A 23,228-nucleotide genomic window follows, 5' to 3' on the forward strand; every position below is an offset into this window, starting at 1 on the left:
ATACCGTATATACTTGAGTATAAGTCGGCCCGAGTATAAGCCGAGACACCTGTTTTTGCCACAAAAATTGGGAAAACTTATTGACTCAAATATAAGCCCAGGGTGGGAAATACAGTGGCTACTGGTAACTTATAAAAATGGAATATTCTTCTATTGTAGCTTCTTAAAATTGTTTTTGTAGAAGAATTAAAAAAAACATATGAAGAACAGTTGCAAGAACTGGGTATATCTAGTTTAATGAAAAAAAGGACCAGGGGAGACATGATAGCATTCTTCCAATATCTCAGGATTTCCCACAAAGAGAGTCAACCTATTTTCCAAAGCACCTGAGGGCAGAACAAGAAGCAATGGGTGGAAACTAAACAAGGAAAGAAGCAACTTAGAACTAAGGAGAAAATTCTTGACAGTTGGAACAATGAATCTGTGGAACAGCGTGCCACCAGAAGTTGTGAATGCTCCAACACTGGAAGTTTCTAAGAAGATGTTGGATACCCATTTGTCTGAAGTAGTGTAGGGTTTCCTGCCTAGGAAAGGGGTTGGACTAGAAGACCTCCAAGGTCCCTTCTAACCCTGTTGTTATTATTATTATGTAACTTTTTTCCTTCCAAAATGTTTTTTATTTCTTGCATCTTTCTTCCTCCCCTTCCAAAATCTTTCTTTTTCTAAATTCCAAAACCCTCTTAAAATATCTTTAGGAATCTTATCTTAATCTTAAAACCTGTTATCTTAATCTTCATTACAATATCAGTATAATTTTCTTACTAATTGGGATTTCATATATTCTTTCAAAACAATTGCTTAAATCAAACTTCCATATAATAAATATTCAGATTTTCCATTTAAAACATCTTTCATAAGTTAAAATCATTACTATCTCAATAGATGAGTAAATAACAATTGGGGGTTACTCAATCATTAATTGTAAAATCTTTCTTCTACATGATATTTATCTTGCATAAGGAGAAACCATACTCTTAAAAAAGGTAAATCTATTCATATTAAATATGTAGAACAAATGATTAATGACAAAATTCATACTCTTAATAATATTATCCTAACCTTTGTATTGTTTTAAACAAGTCAGCATTAACAATCCTCTTGGGTATAAGTATAGTTGGGAGAAAAAGTTTAATTACACAGAATTATCCCCACTTGAAGCAACAATTTCTTACAAAATAACCTATCCTGTTAATCAAATTTAAATGGGTAACTTACATTTTACTTGTACATTTTATTTACTTGTAAAATAGTGTTGTTGGCTTGATCAGAAGAGAAAGCCATGGTTCCTTCCTTTTGAAAGTCTCTTCAACCCTCCCGCCCCTTTCCCCAGTGCTTCCTGTAGAGGAGGAGCTGTGATTGTTACAGCCTGCTGCCAATCAGATAGCTCTCTCAGTGCCTCCTTTCTGTATAGAGGAGGATCTGTGATTGGTTCAGCCTGCTGCTAATCAGGCAGCTGAGGGGTATTGCCAAGAGGAGAAAGAAAAAAAACATCGTGTTGCCAGCCAAGAGGTTTCTTTGCTTCCTGCCTTTCACATCGGAACTGTGGAGCTTTGGAAAATGCTGCAGGGCAGTTTTCAGGTCAGTGAAAGTCAGTGACTCTAGTATAAGCCGAGGTTGGATTTTTCGGCACATTCTTTGTGCAGAAAATCTCGACTTCTACTTGAGTATATAAGGTAATATAAATATCTAAAAATCCAATTAATTAACTAATTGTTCTTAAAAAACCCTGGTATCATTAAAAATCATTCATTCCCATTCAAACAGGCATACATCACACTCATCGGACAGGGGCTAAGGTCTAGTGGCCCCAAGCCTGGCGGCATAGATGAATCTTCAGACTCTTATGGAAGGTGAGGAGGGGGGGCAGTACGAATCTCTGGGGGGAGCTTAAATTACTTAAAATTATTCATTTATGAGTCTAATTTAATGAATAATGTTCATTTTAAATATTCTTATCAGTACATTATTCTTATGTGAGATATACAATTGGAAATTAACACTTTCCTTTGAAAGTTCACTTACACATGACTTATATAGTTCATATTTTTTAAATCATTTCTTTTGAAAACAGACCATGAGATGAGAAAGATAAGATGGTACCTTCATTCCTCAGTTTTTCTTGTGAATAAGCTCCATACAATAAATATCAGGCTCCCCTCCCCTGTTGGTAAATATTATAACATTTTTTGATTAATAACTGTATTTTACATAGCATGTATACAAAGGACTAAATGTATGTTTTTCAAAGAGAAGTAACAATTTAGCTGAAAAATCAGACAGGTAACTGTCTTACAAAGCTTTTCTGTGCTTATATGTGAAATGTAAATGGACATGGAAACGTTATAATTAATATATTAAAGATGTATATATACTTGTTTTCAAAGTGAAGTTACCTTTATCTTCTATCGTCCTTGAAATTTAATGCTGCTCCTGAGACAAAATTGCCTGGCGAAATGGCAGCACCTAATTAACTTTCTCTGAGCACAAAAGCTAAGCAAGATCAGAACAATCTACAGTGATACCATGTCTTACAAACTTAATTGGTTCCCGGACGAGGTTCTTAAGGTGAAATGTTTGTAAGACAAAACAATGTTTCCCATGGGAATCAATGGAAAAGCGATTAATGTGTGCAAGCCCAAAATTCACCAATTTTGCCAGCCGAAGCTCCTGTCTTTGCGCTGCTGGGATTCCCCTGAGATTCCCCTCCATAGGAAACCCCACCTCCGGACTTCTGTGTTTTTGCGATGCTGCAGGGGCATCCCAGCAGGGGAATCCCAGCATCGCAAAAACGAGCGGTCACTGGCAACATAAGTCCGGAGGTGGGGTTTCCGAGAGAACGATCATTGAAATTGCAGCATCGCAAAAACAATGAAATTCTCGAAACCCCATCTCCAGACCTCTGTGTTTTTGTGATGCTGCGATTTCACTCAGGCTCCCCTCACTGGGAAACCCCACCTCCGGACTTTCATTGCCAGCGAAGCACCCGTTTTTGCGCTGCTGGGATTCCCCTGCTGGGATTCCCCTGCAGCATCACAAAAGCATGGAAGTCCAGAGGTAGGGTTTCCCATGGAGGGGAGCCTCAGGGGAATCCCAGCAGCACCAAAAAGGGTGATTCGCTGGCAACGGAAGTCCTTAGGCGGGGCATCCCAGCGGCAGCGGTGGGTTTGTAGGGTGAAAATAGTTTGTAAGAAGAGGCAAAAAAATATTAAACCCCGGGTTTTTATCTCGAAAAGTTTGTATGATGAGGCGTTTGTAAGATGAGGTATCACTGTAGTTAGTTTGGAAAGTTGAACAAAAATCCCAGAAGGCAGTATCAAATTGCTTCCATATTGTTGCCAAGAAAGCTATTTGGAAACAAACATCAATAAAATGATGAGATGTCATTCTCATAATGGGCTAGATTTTACTTTTGCCTCCCAAGGACAATTCTATATGTCCGTCAATCACCCTTGGGGGGGGATTATTGACTCCCTAAGAGAGGGTCCGCAACTTGGGCATCCTCCTCGATCCACAGCTCACAGCTGTGGCAAGGGGGGCGTTTGCCCACAGTCACTCATGCCCTCATCACCTCAAGGTTCTATTACTGTAATGCTCTCTACATGGGGCTACCTTTGAAGTGTGTTCAGAAACTTCAGATCGTGCAGAATGCAGCTGTCAGAGCAATCATGGGCTTCCCTAGGTATGCCCATGTTACACCAACACTCCGCAGTCTGCATTGGTTGCTGATCAGTTTCCGGTCACAATTCAAAGTTTTGGTTATGACCTATAAAGCCCTTCATGGCACCGGACCAGAATATCTGCGAGACCGCCTTCTGCCGCATGAATACCAGCGGCCAGTTAGGTCCCACAGAGTTGGCCTTTTCTGGGTCCCATCGACTAAACAATGTTGGCTGGCAGGACCCAGGGGAAGAGTCTTCTCTGTGGCGGCCCCGACCCTCTGGAACCAGCTCCCCCCAGAGATTAGGACTGCCCCCACCCTCCTTGCCTTTCGTAAACTTCTTAAAACCCACCTGTGCCGTCAGGCATGGAGGCACTGAGACATCTCCCCTTGCCTATGTAATTTTATGTATGGTATGTTTGTATGTATGCTTTTTATATAATAGGCTTTTTAGGCTTTTAATGTGAAGTTGTTATTTTAGACTTTAATATTAGAATTGGTATTGTATATTGTTTTATCACTGCTGTGAGCCACCCCGAGTCTGCGGAGAGGGGCAGCATACAAATCTAATAATTAATAATAATGGCATGATGTCATTTTCTTCTTCTTCTTTTTTTTTCAGGACTACCTAAAAGAAAATGACATCATGGCAGTGGAACAAAAGGGCAATATAAGACGAAGTAGAGGTATGAAAGACCAGCTCCTAATTGATAAAATGATTTCAGAGAACTGTAAGAACAGGAAAACATCCTATACATGACCTGGATTGACTACAAGAAAGCCTTTGACTCATTGCCACAAAGCTTGATCATAAAATGTCTGAAAGTCATTGGAGTCAGTGAAAACATCAGGAAATTCATAGAAAAGACGATGAAATATTGGAAGACTGAGCTTTTTGTTGGGAATGAAAGCTATGGACTTATCAACATCAGAAGGGGCATCTTCCAGGGGTATTCTTTGTCCCCATTGCTATTCATCATTGCTATAATCCCGCTGTCACTCATCCTACAGAAAACAAACCTAGGCTACCAAACTGTTAGAATTCACCAAAAATTTCACACCTGCTGCATATGGATGACCTGAAGTTGTATGAAAAATCAGAAACTGAGATACAGTCAATAACCAACACTGTGTGAATCTTCAGCAATGACATCAGCATGGAGTTTGGCCTGGATGAATGTGCCACAGTGACCCTGAAAAAGTGGAAAATCACTGAAAGTGAGGGCAGTGAAATGCCAAATCGTCAAACCATCAAGTGCCACCAGCCAGAAGCCTACAGATACTTGGGCATCTTGCAACTGGATAATATCAAGCATGGCTCTGTGAAAACTGTGATCAGCATAGAGTACATCTAGAGGACCCGAAAAAAATTGAAGAGCAAACTGAATGGTGGCAACACTATCAATGCTATAAATACTTGGGCCATACCTGTCATTAGATACACACATGGCATAGTGAACTGGACTCAAGAAGATCTGGACAACCTGGACAGGAAAATCAGAAAATTAATGACGATCCATCATGCACTACACCCCCGCAGTGACGTTGACAGGCTGTATTTACCAAGGAAAATAGGCGGCAGAGAACTTTTGCAAGTGAAACAGACAGTGGAAGAAGAGCAGCATGCATTAGCTGACTATGTGAAGGAGAGCAAAGAGTCAGCATTGGTGGAGGTCAACAATAGGAAGCTTCTCAAGGTGAAGCAAACTAAGGACCAGTACAGAAAAACTGTAACTCAATGCCGTATGGACAGTTGGCGGAACAAAGCATTGCATGGAGAAGATTGAGGGCAAAGTGGATGAGGAAAAGACCTGGTCATGGCTTACAAGTGGAACATTCAAAAAGGAGACAGAAGGACTAATACTGGCGGCACAAGAACAGCCCATTAGAACAAATGCTGTCAAAGCCAGAATTGAAAAATCAACAGATGATCCAAAGTGCAGACTCTGCAAAGAAACAGATGAAACAATCGATCACATACTCAGCGGCTGCAAAAAGATTGCACAGACTGACTACAAGCATAGACATGATGCTGTGGCACAGATGATCCACTGGAACTTGTGCCGGAACTACCATTTATTTTATTTATTATTTATTTATTACTTGGATTTGGTATGCCGCCCCTCTCCGAAGACTCGGGGCGGCTCACAACATGTAGAAACAAATCATAAGTAATCAAACAATTTAAAATTTTAAAGATTTAAAAAAACCCACATACTGACAGACACACACACAAGCTTACCATATATAAATTAAACGTTCCCAGGGGGAGATGTTTCAATTCCCCCATGCCTGACGGCAAAGGTGGGTTTTAAGAAGTTTACGGAAGGCAGGAAGAGTAGGGGCAGTTCTAATCTCCGGGGGGAGTTGGTTCCAGAGGGCCGGTGCCGCCACAGAGAAGGCTCTTCCCCTGGGGCCCGCCAACCGACATTGCTTAGTTGACAGGACCCAGAGAAGACCCACTCTGTGGGACCTAATTGGTCGCTGGGATTCGTGCGGCAGGATGCGGTCTCGGAGATATTCTGGTCCAGTGCCATGAAGGGCTTTAAAGGTCATAACCAACACTTTGAATTGTGACCGGAAACTGATCGGCAGCCAATGCAGACTGCGGAGTGTTGGTGTAACATGGGCATACCTAGGGAAGCCCATGACTGCTCTCGCAGCTGCATTTTGCACGATCTGAAGTTTCCGAACACTTTTCAAAGGTAGCCCCATGTAGAGAGCATTACAGTAGTCGAACCTCGAGGTGATGAGGGCATGAGTGACTGTGAGCAATGAGTCCCGGTCCAGATAGGGCCGCAACTGATGCACCAGGCGAACCTGGGCAAACGCCCCCCTCGCCACAGCTGAGAGATGTTGTTCTAATGTGAGCTGTGGATTGAGGAGGACGCCCAAGTTGCGGACCCTCTCTGAGGGGGTCAGTAATTCCCCCCCCAGGGTAATGGACGGACAGATGGAGTTGTCCTTGGGAGGCAAAACCCACAGCCACTCCGTCTTATCCGGGTTGAGTTTGAGTCTGTTGACACCCATCCAGGCCCCAACAGCCTCCAGGCCCCGGCACATCACTTCCACCGCTTCGTTGACTGGGCATGGGGTGGAGATGTAAAGCTGGGTATCATCCGCATATTGATGATACCTCACCCCATGTCCTTTGTCATTTACCAGTGGCAAAGAACTGGTGGGATCATAAGCCCAAAAAAGTGGTCGAAAATGAGCAAGCAAAACTACTGTGGGATTTCCGACTTCAGACTCACCAAATTCTGAAGCATAACACACCAGACATCCTGATTCTGGAGAAAAAGAAAGTATGGATCATCGACATCGCAATCCCGGGGGACAGCAGAATTGAGGAGAAGCAGCAAGAGAAATTAGTGAAATACGAAGGTCTAAAAATTGAGCTGCAACGAATCTGGCATAAGCCAGTGAAAGTGATCCCAATGGTACTTGGCACGGTGGGCGCAGTGCCAAAGGATCTCAGCGGACATTTGAAAACCATCGGAATTGACAAAATCTCCATCTGTCAATTGCAAAAGGCAGCTTTACTGGGATCGGCAAACATAATTCGCTGCTACACCATGCAGTCCTAGGTGTTTGGGAAGCGCCCGACTGGTGTTGGAATACGAAATCCAGCATAGTGATCTCGAATGCTGTGTTTTATTGACATAATAATAATAGTAATAATAATAATAATAATAATAATAATAATAATAATAATATTACACTTTTGTGTACAATTGACATACTGGGATATTGATACAATGGCTTTTCCTTTTTCCTTTCCTCCCCCTCAACCCTGGCCTCTATAGGGCAAGACCAAGTGGGAAACTGGAGTCACAGAGGGAGACAAAGAGGCAAGGCTTCAATTTGACTTGGTCTCTGGGCAGAAAGGACAATGTCCCAAGCATTCTTGGACTTTCCTGCTGCTAGTCAGAAGAACAATAAAATCTTTTGGAACCTTTATTGATTGGTGGTAAGGACAATCAATGTCTTAGCAATGTCTTATTATTTAGTCACATTTAATCACCAAACTTCGACTATTAATATAGCCAACTCAATGGTGGGTTGCTCCCGGTTCGGCTCATTTCTAAGAACTGGTAGCGCCAGTGGCAAGAGACTCCGCCCATCTGTCCAGGATGTTTCTGTCCATATTCATGCAGAAGCATCACACACACGCATGAAATGCATCCATGAAGCAGTAGCAAAGGGTTTTAGAACCCACTACTGAGCCAACTAGAATCATGACATAAAAAGTTATTGTATTGGCTGAATTCATATATGATATAAATCTAGAGTGAACAAAGCATTTTCCTTTCTCTGGGCGCTTGGAGAGGGAATAACCACTTCGCTGTGGTGACTCCCCTGCGCTGCCTCACATACACCCGGCACGAGGTTGACTCCGGCAGCATCTGGGTGCAGAAAGGCAAAAGGAGGCGCTTCGACTGGACGGATCAACTTGACTTCAGCCACACCAAGGAGTCACTACAGTGAAGGAAAGGTGCTGGCTACAAAGCGAGTGAGTGAGAGGAGGGGGGAGCCCTTCAGCATGGAAAGGAAGAGGAAGCAGGTAGCAGCAGCAGCAGCAGCCACCTTTCAATCAATGTAGCGGGAGGTTCCCCCCTCTCGTCCGCCTGGGGTTCTTTCTCTGGCGCAGTATAAGGGAGGCAGCCTCACACCGGGTGTATGGGAGGCACGTGCTCCTCTTCACTGCCTCAAGTCCCTCTTTTTCTTTTTTAGCCTTAAGGTTTTGGACTGTCCTCCTCCTCTTCTTCCTCTTCCTCTTCCCACCCAAATTCCGAGCTTTTAATGGGTTTGCATGCATTATTTGCTTTTACATTGATTCCTGTGGGAGAAATTGCTTCTACTTACAAACCTTTCTCCATTGCATCTGGAAGGAGAGTCCAATATGGGTTATTCTCAATCCTATTGGTCGAGACTGAGTTTAAAATTAGCATAATATTAGGCACCGCCCCTTGCCTGCCCCCAGTGAGCTCAGTTTTAAAAACTCAGTCTATGGAACGAGACGTATGAGTTTGTTGGTTAAATAATAATAGTAATAAAATATTTATGTGATTTGTTTAACCTGTTTTTTTTTTCCTTGTTTCTTCTCTTTGCAGACACTGCTGAAGATCAGGAGGGGTTTCTGTCCTCCGTGGACAGCACCCCCATCGGTTTTTTCCCCCTGGAGACCTCTTCCCACAGAGGGTACCGTCTCCTGAAGAGGGGTCAGCCTGGTGTCACTGGCCTCCGCGGCCAAACTCGGCTGAGAGCCAAAGGTGGGGGGTCCGCCCCCCCCCACTGGGAGGCTCGGGGACACGGAGTTCCCCCGAAGACTATGCTATATGCCCGACATCGGCTCGGCAGGACTGGCCGGAACGGCGGCTGTTTAAAAGCGGCAGGGAGCGCAGCCGCCGCTTGCAAATAACGCGGCAGGCTTCAAAGGACCCGCCGCCCATATGGTTGGCGGCTCAGCCGCAAGTGCCTGAATTCCGCCGCCAGAGAGTGAGGGAGGGAGACTGCGGTCTCTTCCTCCGGCCGAAGGACTCGCCTCATGAATCGGCCAAGGGGGGAATAAAAAAAAAAAAAAAAAAAAGGAAAAAACGAAAACGCTGAGGGAATGCGCAGGCATGATCCCTTTCCCCCACTTGATAACCGGCGAGAGGCTGAGGGTAATGAGAGCAGGCACCGCGCCCGCCATTTTGGCGGTTGGCGGGAAGCCCCCCCCCTCTATATTCTGCCCGGCAACTGCTTGAAAAGGGCGCGAAGCCTGGCTGACACGGCCGGAACGCGCATGCGCATTCCATTGGCAGGCCGGGAAGCCATTTTTGGATCATTATTCTGGATAGCAGTAAAAGACAGAGTCTGCCTTTTAGAGATCCGTTGGGTTTTTCTGCACGACAGTGTGTAATTGTGAGTACTATGGAGCCTAGTGGCAGTGGAGAGCAAAGCCTCCCTCCTACCCCGGTGCCCAAGCCCAAGGATAAAGGGAAGGTGAAGGCCAAATCCTCACAATCTTCCTCCTCTTCTGCTATCAAGGAGGACGAGAGGCGGATTCAAGCCCTGGAGCAGAAGCTGGAAGCTGCTCTTAATGCTGTTCCTTTGGCCAGAGCTGGTCCATCGTTGGAACCTGGGCTGGGTGTCATAACTGCCCCAAGTACTCATGGGGAGGCCAGAACCGAGATGGGTTGGTCCCCAGATCCTCCAGTATTGCCTCTGCTGCATACTTCCCGAAGTAGGCCTGGCTCAGCAGGCCAGGAAAGATCAGTGTGGAGAGGCTCACCTCAGCCCACCGTGATTCCAGCAGCTACCTTTACACCAACAGCTGCGGGACTCAGGGCTCAGCCTGATACATGGCAGAATATGTCACCAGCCATTCAGGACCTAATCTCTAACGCCTACTCACAGGGCATAGTAGTTGGGGCCCAGCAAGGGCTTCAGCAACCAAAACAAGCCACAAGCCGGGATCTCTGGTCTGCACCGCCCCTTTCGGGTTTAGGATCTGTAACTGAAGAGCCTGTATTAATGGAGGATAGTGACAAAGACTATGATTTGTCAAAAGATGAAGCTCCTCCAGAGCAACCGCAAGTGGCTGGCCTGTTTAAACAATCCTCCTTCAGGGCACTATTATATAAGGCAAAACAGACAATGGAGTTGAAGGATCCGGCTCAACCTTCCCAAACTTTGCCATCCAGATCATCTGCCCTGTTGAAGGAGCCTAAGCCCGAAACAGACCATGTCCCGGCATCTGAGATCTTTGTCCAAAGTATTAAGAGACCGTGGCAGTACCTGGCGGCAGCCCAGGGGCGATCAGTGATTGAGAGGAAGTTCTACACGTTTGACGACGAAATAGAGGCTCTCCTACAATTCCCTCCAATAGATTCACCAGTGGTGACACTGGTTTCCAACGCTATGGTCCCTGCTGAAATGGGAGACAACTTAAAGCCAGAGGACAAAAAGGCTGAAGTGCTTCTGAGGAAGACCCACATGATGGCCGGATGGGGGTTCCGTGCAGCAGCGGCTGCATCGTTTTTTAATAGAGCCTCCATCGTCTGGATCGAGGATATGCTGTCTCGCTTGGGACCAGATGAAGGACGGATGCGCCAGGATCTTAGTAAGTTGTTGGCAGCGGCTGAATTTTCCGCCGATGCCACCTTACATGCCTCCAAATTCGCAGGTAGAGGGATGTCCGCCACCCTCGCTTCACGCCGACTATTGTGGCTGCGCAGCTGGCAAGCTGACACCAAATCTAAATGGCGTCTGGCATCTTCGCCCTTCCAAGGGTCTCAACTGTTTGGAGACATTTTAGAAAAAGTCCTCATAGAGGACAAGGACAAACGGAAGATACTGCCAAGATCCAGGAGAGGACAGGATCGTCGCCAGACTCCTTACAACCGGCGCCAGTCCTTTCGCTGGGACACCTCACGGTCAAACCAGCCATTTCGGTCCTTTTCTCAAGGCAATTTCAATCAAGGGGCCTACAGAACGGACCGTGCCCCCTTCCAGGATAGAACAAGGGGCTACCAGTCAACTAGACGCCCATTTCGTGGCTCCAATCAGCGGGGTTTCAAACGCCCCAAATGACTTTCCTATGACACAGCCAGTAGGAGGGAAGCTCCATCTCTACAGTACCTCCTGGCGTGCCACGTCCTCAGACAAATGGGCACTGTCTACAGTAACACACGGACTGCGGTTGGAGTTCATTCAGCCCCCACCCAACCGATTCCATCACTGTCCAAGGCCACGGAACCCTGCCAAAAGGAAGGAGCTACTCCAAGAGGTAGGTCATCTCCTACAGATCCAAGCCATAGAGCCCGTGCCGAAACACGCAGAGGTCACGGGGTTTTACTCTATGGTGTTCATCGTCCCCAAGGCGTCCGGGGGCTGCCGCTTGATCCTGAATCTGAAGCTATTAAATCAATTCATTCTTTACCGGAGATTCAGGATGCACAGCCTACATACCATCCTAGCGGCAGTTCGCCCTCACGACTTCCTTACCTCTTTAGATCTAAAAGAGGCTTATCTACACGTGCCGATATTCCCTCCACATCGCAAGTACCTCCGGTTTTGTGTGGAAGGGAAGCATTATCAATACCGGGCCATGCCATTCGGCCTATCGTCAGCCCCTCGCACCTTCACGAAGCTGCTGGATGTCCTGACAGCACATCTGCGTGCGCGATCCGTCCGCCTGATGGCCTACTTGGACGATATAATCGTTTTGTCCAAGTCCCAGGCAGGGGCGCACCGAGACCTCCACCTAACAATGACATTTCTGGAAGAACACGGCTTTACCATCAATTTTCCCAAGAGTCAATTGACCCCCTCTACACGACTGCTACATCTGGGATCAGTGATAGACACCACTACGAGCATTGTGTCTCTCTCTCCAGACAGACTGGACAATATCTTGGCCTTGATAGCCTCCATCCAGAGGCAACCGAGGGTATCCCTAGCCCTTCTGTCCAGGGTGCTGGGAACCATGGTTTCCTGTATAAGGATTGTGCCATGGGCCAGGCATCACATTCGCCCATTACAAGGTTTTCTGTTACCGGCCCAGAGGGCAAAGCTAAGTCAGTCACACCGGCAAATCAGGCTACCACAGAGGGTCAAAGCCTCCCTGGCCTGGTGGACTTCACCTGCCCTATTCCAGGGCTGTTCCTTTCAGACTCACGACCACTTGGTCATGACAACAGACGCAAGCTTGTCGGGTTGGGGCGCACACATCGGCCCCCAAGTGGCACAGGGACTCTGGACCGAGGAGGACCTCAACCCTGTGAACATCAATCTCCTAGAACTCAGGGCCGTGTTTTTAGCACTCCAACATTTTGTCGCCTTGGTACAAGGGAAACATGTGTTAGTCCTAACGGACAATGTGGCAACAAAAGCTTACCTCAACCATCAGGGAGGCACGAGGTCTCCTCGCCTCATGAGGGAGACCCTGGATCTTTTCAACTGGGCCGAGTCCCACCTGGCCTCTCTATCTGCGGAGCACATAGCAGGCGTCAACAACGTCCAGGCCGATTGGCTGAGTCGAACCACCTTGGACCCCACGGAGTGGCGGCTGGATCCGCAGTTGTTCCACAGGATTACACTACGATTTGGGACACCTCTGGTGGACTTGTTCGCTTCTCACACCAACACACAGCTCCCCAGGTTCTATTCTCGGTTCCAATCACACGGGGCAGAGAATGTCGACGCCCTGAGGTCGAGCTGGCCTCGCGGCCTTTTGTATGCCTTCCCTCCGACAAATTTGATCCAGAGGGTGATAGACAAGATTCTTCTGGAGGAGGCGGAGGTATTACTTGTTGCACCACATTGGCCACGCCGCCCGTGGTTCTCGGACTTAATAGCGCTGTCCATCTCCCCACCTTGGAGGATCCCGGACAAGATAATCTCACTCAGTCAAGGGTCAGTCTCTCACCCAGACCCTCAATGGCTCCAATTAGCCGTTTGGCATTTGAGAGGAACAAACTGAGGGAGCATTGCTTGCCGGACAGTATCATTGCCACAATGCAAGCCGCCCGCCGGCCATCCACGTCCAGGATTTACCAGGCAACGTGGTTGGCCTTCTGTAACTTCTGCATCGGGAAAGGCATGCAACCTGAAAGAGCCCAAATACTGACGGTCCTAGAATTCTTGCAATCAGGCCTTGAAAAGGGACTGTCTCCAAACACACTTAGGAGACAAGTAGCAGCATTGGCAACTGTCATTCGGCTACCGGAATACCGGTCTTTGGCAATTCACCCCTGGATACGGGACTTTCTTAGAGGTGCTACTAACAGACACCCTCCACCTCTTCATAGATTTCCATCGTGGGACTTATCTCTGGTGCTGAAGGCTCTGACTGGTCCACCCTTTGAGCCTCTAAGATCCACTCAGCTCAAATTTATTTCCATCAAGAAATAATGGCGATCACATCTGCCAGACGTGTATCGGATCTGTCTGCATTATCCATCAGGCCAGACCTTTGCATCTTTTGTCCGGACCGTGTAGTTCTACGTTTGGATCCGACCTTTCTTCCTAAGGTCAACTCGTTGTTCCACAGGAAACAAGAATTAATCTTGCCAGACTTTTGCTCGCACGGGAGTCACCCTACAGAACTTAGGTGGCACAAATTAGATGTTAGGCGAGCAGTTAAAATCTACATTAGAAGGACTGAGTCCTTTAGAAGGTCTGAATCATTGTTTGTATCATTTGTAGAACCAAAAAAAGGCCTGGGCGTCTCTCCCAGTTCAATCAGCCGATGGATCCGGGACTGCATAGGGGAGGCGTATAAGGCTAGAGCTCAGAATCCACCTCAAGGGGTCACCGCGCACTCTACTCGCAGTGCAGCCACGTCAGCAGCTTGGAGAACTCAAGCCTCGATTGAGGATATATGTCGGGCTGCGACGTGGAAAACTCCTTCTACATTTACCAGACATTACAAAATGGATGCCTATGCTTCAGCGGAGGCATCTTTTGGGAGAAGGGTATTACAGAGGGTGTGTTCCTCTCCAGCTGCCCTGACTTAACAATCTCCCTCCCTTTAATTTGGAACTTGGGTATATCCCATATTGGACTCTCCTTCCAGATGCAATGGAGAAGAACCGTTGTACCTACCTGAACGGTCTTCTCAGTGCACTGGAAGGAGAGTCCAAACCCACCCAGTATTGGATTGTTGAGGGAAGCTGGGTTTGTTTGGGTTTGGTTCCTGTTATATATATACGTTCAATAAAATGGTGTTGGATTACATTACCTGTCGTTTTTAAAACTGAGCTCACTGGGGGCAGGCAAGGGGCGGTGCCTAATATTATGCTAATTTTAAACTCAGTCTCGACCAATAGGATTGAGAATAACCCATATTGGACTCTCCTTCCAGTGCACTGAGAAGACCGTTCAGGTAGGTACAACGGTTCTTCTACTTAAGAATCTGGTCACGGAATGAAGTAAGTTCTTAAATAGAGGTGCCACTCTAGAGCAATCAGCCTCTGATGTCATTTAAAAAAAAAAGAAAAACAGATACCGGTACCTTTTTTCTGTTTTAAAGGAGCACGCAATACACCTTGAGGTAATCCTCAATGTACTGTTCAACAGTTTATTTAGGGTTAAGGTTAGGGTTACAAGAGCATTGAAGAAAGTGTATCATGACTATTTCTCACACTTATGACCATTGCAGCATCCCCATGGTCATGTCATCAAAATTCAGACACTTGGCAACTGCTTCATATTTATGATGGTTACTGAGTCCCAGTGTTATATGATCACCTTCTGATAAGCAAAGTCAATGGACAACCCAGATTTACTTAACAACCATGTTATTAACAACTGCAGTCACTCACTAAACAACTGTGGCAAGAAAGGTTGTAAAATGGGGTAAAATTCCCTTACTGCCTCATTTAACAACATAAATATTCAATTAAATTAGGGTCATAAGTCAAGGAATAGCTGTACTAGTTTTCAATTGTTGATTCCCTGAGCAGCCAGCCAGCCAGCCAACCAAGCAGACAGAAAGCTCAGTCTTCATTGACCTGTTCAGCAGCATTTAGAATAGAATAGAATAGAATTGAAGCTGAAAGGGACCTTGGAAGTCCTCTAGTCTAGTCCCCTGCTCAAGCAGGAGAACCTATACAGTGGTACCTCGAGATACGAGTTTAATTCGTTCCGGACCTGGGCTCTTAAGTCGAGCAGCTCTTATCTCGAACGACTTTTCCCCATAGGAATTAATGTAAATAATTTTAATTGGTTCCAGCCCTCAAAAAACTCACAGTTAGTCTAAATTATGCAGAAAGACATGTTTTTAATGAAGAAATGTACATGTACATATAAATGAATAATGAAGTTTCTTTCACTTAACTTGTAAACTTTCTTAAACTTTTAAATTTACACATGTTCAACTTCTCTGCCACCCAATCCTGTAGGACAGAGGTCCCCAACCCTTTTTGCACCAGGGACCGGCTTTAAGCGATCAAGAGAGGAATGGGTGAATGAATGGACGGAGGGTGGGAAGGAAGGAAGGAAAGAGGGAAGGGACAGGAACAGAGGAAGGAAGCAAGGAAACTTATGAAAGGGGAGAGTAAGAGAGGAATGAGTGAAGGGAGGGAGGGAGGGAGGGAAGAAGGTGGGAAGGAGAAAGAAAAGAAGAAATAGAGGAAGGGAAGGTAAAAGAGAGAAAGAAAAAGAGCAAGAAAGAAAGAGAAAGAAAGGGGGAAGGGACAGGAACAGAGGAAGGAAGGAAACTTATGAAAGGGGAGAGTAAGAGAGGAATGAGTGAAGGGAGGGAGGGAGGGAAGAAGGTGGGAAGGAGAAAGAAAAGAAGAAATAGAGGAAGGGAAGGTAAAAGAGAGAAAGAAAAAGAGCAAGAAAGAAAGAAAGAAAGAAAGAAAGGGGGAAGGGACAGGAACAGAGGAAGGAAGCAAGGAAACTTATGAAAGGGGAGAGTAAGAGAGGAATGAGTGAAGGGAGGGAGGGAGGGAAGAAGGTGGGAAGGAGAAAGAAAAGAAGAAATAGAGGAAGGGAAGGTAAAAGAGAGAAAGAAAAAGAAAGAAAGAAAGAAAGAAAGAAAGGGGGAAGGGACAGGAACAGAGGAAGGAAGCAAGGAAACTTATGAAAGGGGAGAGTAAGAGAGGAATGAGTGAAGGGAGGGAAGAAGGTGGGAAGGAGAAAGAAAAGAAGAAATAGAGGAAGGGAAGGTAAAAGACAGAAAGAAAAAGAGCAAGAAAGAAAGAAAGAAAGAAAGGCAACTTCAAAGAAAGGCTCACTGAGCATCTCTCACTCTCTCTCTTTCTATCCCTCTCTTTCTCTCTCTCCCCCCTCTCTCTTTCTCTTTCTCTCCCCCTCCTGGACTCCCGGATCGCTCGCTTCTCCGGAAAAGCATCACGCCTTTTCACTAACCTTCCCTGTGTTTCGGAAGCCTCCGAACGCCGTGCGGTTTCAGCTTTCCAATCCTTCACGTTACTTCGCCGCTAAATCGTGTCGGAGCAAACATGCTTTGGGGGTTTGGCTGGGGGGGAGAAGTAGCACCTTCCTATCTCCCTCCCCCCCAGCCAAACCCCCAAAGCATGTTTGCTGCCACACGATTTAGCCAGGACAGGAGCGAAGTAACGTGGACGATTGGGGAGCTTCCAATCCTTCACGTTACTTCGCCGCTAACTCCTGAGGCGCGGAAGTTCGCCTTTGGCGTTTGGCTTCAGAAGCGGCGCAGCTGTTTTAAAACGTCGCTGCCGGCCTGGGGTCTTTGAAGAACCCCCCCCAGGCCGGCAGCGACGTTTTAAAACAGCCGCGCCGCTTCTGAAGCCAAACGCCAAAGGCGAACTTCCGCGCCTGAGGAGTTAGCTCGCAAATGGCGCGGCTGTTTTAAAAGATCACTGCTAGTCTTGGGGGGCTTTCCAGCAACCCCCGAGCCCCCAACCTGGGCTCGGGGGTAGCTGGAAAGCCCCCCCCAGAGCAGCAGCGATCTTTTAAAACAGGTGCGCAGCTTCTCCGCTGACTCCTAAAGTGGGGAAGTTCGCCAAGAGTCAGCGGAGAAGCTGCGCGCCTGTTTTAAAAGATCGCTGCTGCTCTGGGGGGGCTTTCCAGCTACCCCCGAGCCTGGGTTGGGGGCTCGGGGGTAGCTGGAAAGCCCCCTCAGAGCAGCAGCGATCTTTTAAAACAGGCGCGCAGCTTCTCCGCTGACTCCTAAAGCGGGGAAGTTCGCCAGGAGTCAGCGGAGAAGCTGCGCGGCTGTTTTAAAAGATCGCTGCTGCTCTGGGGGGGCTTTCCAGCTACCCCCGAGCCCGGGTTGGGGGCTCGGGGGTAGCTGGAAAGCCCCCCCAGAGCAGCAGCGATCTTTTAAAACAGGCGAGCAGCTTCTCCGCCCCCCCAGACCGGCTGCGATCTTTTAAAACACGCAGCCCTGTCAGTTCCGAGCTGCAAGAGGGGTGCGGCGCGCTTTCCCGAAAGGGACGGAGAAAGCCCTCTCTCGCAGCGAAAGCGCTCCCAGCCAAGGATCCCCCCACCCCCAGCAGAGAGCGTTCAGATCCCACCACCCCCAGCAGAAGCCAAGGACCCGCAGAGTGGGGCGGCAGGGGAGGCGACAGCCTCTCCACTCACCAAGTGCCGGGATACGAGCTGAGAAGAGCCGGGCTGGTTTGCTTTCCTTTCTTCCCGCGCTGATGCAGAGCAAAGCGTCACGCCCCCCTGAGGCTTTTGGCGGCAAAAGAGCCCAGCGTCGCTTCGGAAGCCGCCGAAAGCGTCAGGGGGGCGTGACGCTTTGCTCTGCATCAGCGCGGGAAGGAAGGAAAGTAAGCCAGCCCGGCTCTTCTCAGCTCGTATCCCGGATTTGAGCTCGGGAGACGAACAAAAATGTCTCTCCCCTCCCAGCTCTTATCTCGAGTAGCTCGTAAGTAGAGCTGCTCGTATGTTGAGGTTCCACTGTATATTCTCAGACAAGTGACTGTCCAGTCTCTTCTTACAAACCTCCAGTGATAATTTCCGAAGGCAAGCTGCTTCACTAGTTCATTGTCCTCACCAGGCAGGGATTCCTATTTATCGCCACTACTGGTGCAATGCGCGCACAGCTCTGGGCGACCGGTGAGTGGGCGCATCCTAACAAGATTTTGCTTCTGTGCATGAACAGAAACAAAATCTCACCAGGATGTGTTTGCCTGCCTACCGGGTCACCTGGAACTGCGTGCACATCGCTGTTGTTAGTACTGGTGCACAGTGTGGCCTGTACCAGTAAGGAACCTAATACTGGTCCTCACTGTTAGGAAGTTTTTCCTTCATTCCAGGTTGCTTCTCTCTTTGATCAGATCCCAACCATTATTTCTTGTCCTGCCCTCTGGTGCTTTGGAGAAGAACTTCTCTTCTTCGTGGCAGCTCCTCAAATGCTGAAATATTGCTATCATGTCACCCCTAGTTCTTCTTTTGACTAGCCAGACTCAGATACTGGTTGAAATATTCCTGGTGTGGTCTTATTAGGTTTTTGTAAAGCAGCACTAATACATTGCTGGCTCGTATTTAAGTCCACTAGAATTCCAAGGCCTCTCTCACAGGAATTGTTTTTGAGCCACGACTTGCCTAATCTGTACTTATACCTTTGGTTTTATATGCCTAAAGTTTTGCTTTTCTCCACATTAAAATTCATTTTCTTGGATAAGGCCCATTGTTCACGTTTGTCAAGATATTTTTAGATCCCGAGTTTGTCTTCTGAGGCGTTGGCTATTCCTGCCAGCTTAGTAGCATTTGATGAGTTCCCCTTCTATTCCCTCATCTAAATCATTTATAAAGCTATCAAAGAGTGCTGGGCCTAAGATGGAACCTTGTGGTACCCCACTGCTACTTCTTCCCATGTGGATGTACTACTATTAAGGACGACTTGTTGAGTACAGTTTGTCAGCCAGCTACAAATCTATCTGGTGATGATGTTACCTATTCCACATTTTTCTAGCTTACCAAGAAGTAGATTGTGGTCTTCTTTGTCAAATGCCTTAGTGAAATCTAAGTATACTATGTCCACAGCATTTCCCTGGTATACTAATAAAATGAAATGAGATTGGTTTCACATGATCTGTTTTAAAAACCTACGCTCTCTACTATTTATAAGTTTATTTGCTTTGTTTCCTTTGTTTGCAGATCTGTTTTTTTATTATCTTTTCCAGAATCTTTCCAAGTATTGAAGTTAAACTAATTGGTCTGTAGTTTCCTGGGTGTGTTTTTTTTACCCCTTCTTGAAGATGGGAACCCCATCAGCCTGTTCCCAATCCTCAGGTACTTCCCCTGGGCTCCAGGATTTTTGAAAGTACAATGATTCTGAGATAACATCTGCCAGTTCCTTTAGAACTCTGGGATGTAATCAGTCAGGTCCTAGTGATTTATATTCATCAAAGTCAGATAGCTGTTCACTTGCCATTTTCTTGCTTATTTTAATTTTTATTTCTGGTTTGTCTTTTACAGTAGCTTTTTTTGGTAGGTTGAGTTATCATTTATTTTTGCGTGAATACTGCTGCAAATAATGTTAAGCAGTTGTGTTTTCTCCCTATTGTCTGTTTCTGGCTGGGGAATTCTGGGAGTTGAAGTCCAGATATCTTCAAGTAGCCAAGGTTGGGAAACACTGCCCTAGACTACCATCTTGTGGTTAACGATTATTATTTCATGCTTTCTTTTTTCCTAAATAGTATGTAAATTATTTTAAGTATAATACATAATATTTAAAAGAAGAAAGTAAAATTGCCTATCGAATTGCTGACAATTGTCTTTCTAATTATACAATGCAAATTCAGTTACTATTCATTGCTTCATTGACCTTTCTAGCAGCCTACAGATTCTATATACCTGTAAATATTTAAATCTGGAAAGAATGGGCACATATATATTGAGATATATTTTCCTCAAATATTTTAAAATTATTCATTTATGAGTCTAATTTAATGAATAATGTTCATTTTAAATATTCTTATCAGTACATTATTCTTATGTGAGATATACAAATGGAAATTAACGCTTTCCTTTGAAAGAATTTGTGCTCATTATTTTTATTTCTTTTTATTAAAAATAACTATAATTTAAGTGCATACATACGCAATACACAAAACACTAAAACAGTTTTTTAAAAATTTGAAGAAAGTGAACAAATCTTAACAATTCTAACTACATTATATCAAATGGCAAAATATAATTTTAAAACAAAATTGTACTATCCAAATCCTAACATCTTTGAGAATCTTCCTTAAAAGTGTCTTTAAAAATTCCAGATTGGAAGATGATTCCCTTTTATACAGGTAAAACTCTACGTGATTTAAATATATTTGACAATTTTGTCCTCTGAGCCACGTGAAATAAAACAGAAAACCCACTCACCAATAACACACCACTTGACATATAGCCCAAGTAAACAGCACCCCCAATTCTTTGGGAAATGGGCTTTGCAGGCAAATGATAAGAAGGAGGAAATGAAATGCTTTCATCTTTAAGTATAGAATAGACATTCCAGGTAATGGGAACAAAGACACAGATGCTAGAAATAAAAAAAAAGTTGCCTCCCATAAAAGGCAGAAATATAGTCTTGACATATTGTCGAAAATAACTGTTCCATGGAATTAAGAATGCTAACAACAACCCCACAAATGCGAAAAAAGAGCCAATGAACATTAAGACCTGAGCAACCTTCATTTCTAATGGGAAGAATTCTTCAAAAAGATCAAATCCATGACAACATTCCAACGATTCAAAGTCCTTTGAATTTGGAGGAAAGCAGATCTTCCATATTCCCAACTGAGTGACACCAGCTGCATAATGGCTACTTTTTTCATTGAACCACATCCTCCAGTCCGGGTGCTGTATTGCAGTTGGCAAGAAGATGCATCCCATAGTTCCTGTTACAAATCCAATCAGTTCCAGGATATACATTCTCTCCTTTAGTACTTCCTCCGCAGTTCTGAATGCAGGCAGCATTTTAGAACGTTCACACAAAAGCACAGAGTGCTGAAAAGATATGAATTGTTGTAATTCTTCAATACTTTTACTCTCATTTATCACATTTCTAATCTCTACCATTGCAGTTATTTCTATACTGTCATAGATTTATTCATTAGCTTGAATTAGCATTAACTAGATGTAACTTATAACATTTAAATATCTATTTCTGTGTTTTAGAATAGCTTCTTTTTAAAAAAAATATCTAATTGTTACATTGTTGTATGAATCATACTAATCTTTTTATTATAAGCACTCAGAATAAAATCCAATCAAATTAAAAATATCAAATGTATGAAAATCTTAAACAGAGTCACAATATTGATTCATAGAACAAAATTACACATTGGTGGTCACAAAGAAATTCTATTATTAATATTAACTCCTATTCCTCCATCAAAACATATTACATTCTCAATTATATCCTAATTTTACAGCTTTATTTCTTTCAAATATTTTAGAATGGGGAATCTTTACTAATACTGTATGTAGGGCTAACTGCCTGAATGGTGCACTGTAATTTAGACTATTTCCTTAGTACTGAAATAATTCCAGGTTTTAGACCATCTTTGCTAAGTTGACCTGGTTATTAATTTTATTGACTCAAGCAAAAATGTAAAATCTTTCTGTGGTGGACTTCCTGGTTTTAATCAGTCCTCTCTCTCTTACTTTTTCTCCCTCCCTCCCTCTCTATGTGTGTGTGTGTGTGTGTGTTTGTGTGTGTGTAAGTGAGAAAGGGGTGGTGGGGAGGGAGAGCAGAGAAAGAGGAGTATCAGTTAACATTCTATTGTAAAAAAATAAAAAATATCTTTCACGTGAATCAAACTTTAACCTGAGCTCCATAAAACATAGCACATGTGAAATGGAACATAATGTGATTTGCAAAAACAGAACTGTGTTAAAATTATCATGCAATTTATTTCCTTTGTTTTTGCCTGTGGAGGGAGGGAGGTTATCACTGGAATTGTTACTGGAAATTCAGAATCACTTCCAAGATCCTGCCTCTGATTGATACTTCTGGATGATACTTTCTACTTTATCATGAAAGTAATTTGTTGTTAAAAGAAAATGTGTGTGTGTGGGTGGGTGGTTTTTTAGATAGGGCAGAAAGTAGAAAGCTAACTAGTAATGTTATTACAGTTAATATCATAAATAGTAAATAGCTAATCTAGTCCACAGCTTTTTAACATTACTAAAAAGTGTTAAATAAATGCTCATTTGACAAACCATGATAGGCAAAAAGTCAGCAATGTAAATGTCATAGAGTTGGAATGATCACTGGCTTGCCTTGATGAGTAAAATGTGCTTACCAATTGCAGAGGAACTACTCCAAGTAAGGTAGACAGAAAAACAGGAAATACAAGACTCCAGGGAAGATGCTTTGGAGATGTAGGTATCAGCCCTCTTATCAGAAAAAATGATGGCACTTTTCTTTTTAACCTAAAGCAAAGAATGTAATTTTTGTTTGTTATTTTGTACTGACTCAAATACTTTGGCCACCTAATGAGAAGGAAGGACTCACTGGAGAAGAGCCTAATACTGGGAAAGACTGAGAGCAAAAGAAGAAGGGGCTGACAGAGAATGAGATGAATGGATGCAGTCACTGAAGCAGTAGGCATAAGCTTAAATGGACTCCAGAGGATGGTAGAGAACAGGAAGACCTGGAGGAACATTGTCCATGAGATCGTGATGGGTCGGACACAACTTCACAATTAACAAATGATACATTTATTTTTGTATATCCACTAACCTAGGTAGCCATTAACTGAGTAAAATCTCTTTATCGCCTATTGTAGCAACACACAATCACATCAACTAGGTTAACCCTAATCATTTGGGGAAATGACATTTTCACAGCCAGTTCCTCCATGAAATCTTATATCTAATGTAATTTCCATGAATTAATTATGTAAAGGACATCAAAGACCTGACAAGGAAAGTAAAAGCAGTTGATGTATTCACATCTACTGGTTTCAGATTGGACAGATCTAGAAGTTGAGATATAGATAATATTTTCAGATTTGCATAGTAATCCAGATTTCACTACGGGGTACCAATAGATTAAAACAATCCACAAGGAACATGACTCCCATCAGATTACATCATTGACCTTTTGAGGCAAACTTGAATGACATCATTATAGAGA

The 23,228-nt window shown here is 44.6% G+C and overlaps 1 long non-coding RNA gene across 1 annotated transcript; it reads left to right on the top strand.

Annotated features, from left to right (window-relative positions):
- The first annotated feature begins 1,496 nt into the window (after nucleotides 1–1,496).
- Nucleotides 1,497–7,618, top strand: LOC139155223 (uncharacterized). The gene is made up of 3 exons (XR_011557049.1): nucleotides 1,497–1,578; nucleotides 1,765–1,850; nucleotides 7,465–7,618. It is a non-coding gene; the product is annotated as an uncharacterized lncRNA (long non-coding RNA).
- Nucleotides 7,619–23,228: the final 15,610 nt, after the last annotated feature.

The sequence above is a fragment of the Erythrolamprus reginae genome (genome assembly GCF_031021105.1).
Source record: "Erythrolamprus reginae isolate rEryReg1 chromosome 4 unlocalized genomic scaffold, rEryReg1.hap1 SUPER_4_unloc_3, whole genome shotgun sequence".
In the NCBI taxonomy this organism is placed as follows: Eukaryota; Metazoa; Chordata; class Lepidosauria; order Squamata; family Dipsadidae; genus Erythrolamprus; species Erythrolamprus reginae.